The sequence below is a fragment of the Apis dorsata genome, unplaced genomic scaffold, assembly GCF_000469605.1.
Source record: "Apis dorsata unplaced genomic scaffold, Apis dorsata 1.3 scaffold_19, whole genome shotgun sequence".
NCBI lineage: Eukaryota > Metazoa > Arthropoda > Insecta > Hymenoptera > Apidae > Apis > Apis dorsata.
In genome coordinates, this window is record NW_006263321.1 from 293,649 (window position 1) to 294,824 (window position 1,176).

The 1,176-nt window shown below is 19.5% G+C and overlaps 1 protein-coding gene across 4 annotated transcripts in view; it reads left to right on the top strand.

Moving 5' to 3' along the window:
- LOC102672468 (glycogenin-1) overlaps positions 1–1,176 on the top strand; it is a 15,622-nt gene that overhangs the window by 8,793 nt on the left and 5,653 nt on the right. The window lies entirely within an intron of this gene.

Below are 1,176 nucleotides of genomic sequence, written 5' to 3' on the forward strand. Positions count from 1 at the left end.
ATGGTATTTTATAATTTTACATTTATTAAAATATATTTATAATTTTTTATATTAATATATTTTTCAATTTAAATATTAATAGCTGAATTAAAATAATATTTGTGTATATATATATATATATATAAAATATATATAAAAATATATATAAATATATANTACTATTTACTTCTTTTATATATATATATATATATATATAAGATATATATATATATATATCTTATGTAATTATTGTAGTGGTTGCAATAGTGTCCTAATTTGTATTAGAATGTAAGTATAACATGTAAATTATATTTTATTTTTTTAAATAAAAAAATAAAATACATATACAAATACATAAAAGATAAATAAACATATAAATTTATATATAAATTTTTAAGTATGCTAAAAATTATTCTGTAATTATTCTTTAATAGTATTTTTTATTAAATTTAATATTAGAAAAATGGACACTGTTAAATTAGTTTTCCCACTAACCAATTGAATGTGCATTTTTCTGTTTTGGCATGATGCTTGTATAGGCTACCAGCACATTGGCACCAATTTGGCACGAATTTTCTCCTATGTTTTTTGAATCCTATGTTCCAAAAAGTCCCATTTGTACAGACATACAAGACAAAACGCAAAATAACATATATCTGGAACCACCAGATTTCTCAGAGTTTCAAGATCCATGGGAAAATTATTATGTACAAAATAATTCAACTATTTATAAAGCAGAAAATAATGAAAAACAACAGTATTATTCTGTAAACAGCAATTCTTCACCTGTATCTGTATTAAATGATCAATTTAATGTTCAACAGACTCATGAATCATCTTCAAAATATAATAGGGAATTACAACATAATCAACAATATAATGAACATATTTTTTCTTTACATACTCAATATCATCAAAATCAAGAACAATCTAATCAATTTATCAATAAAATTGAAAAACGACATTCATTTTCTAATTCTGATGATACAACTATTTTAAAGATACAGCCAAATTATTTTCAACTTGAACACAATATAAAAAAATATATACCTATACATAATCATATACAAAATCATCATTCTAGTGAATATCAACATAAATCTATCAACTATCAATATAATTCTCAAAATACTTGCAATAATAATAATAATAATAATAATAATAATAATAATAATAATAATAATAATAATAATAATA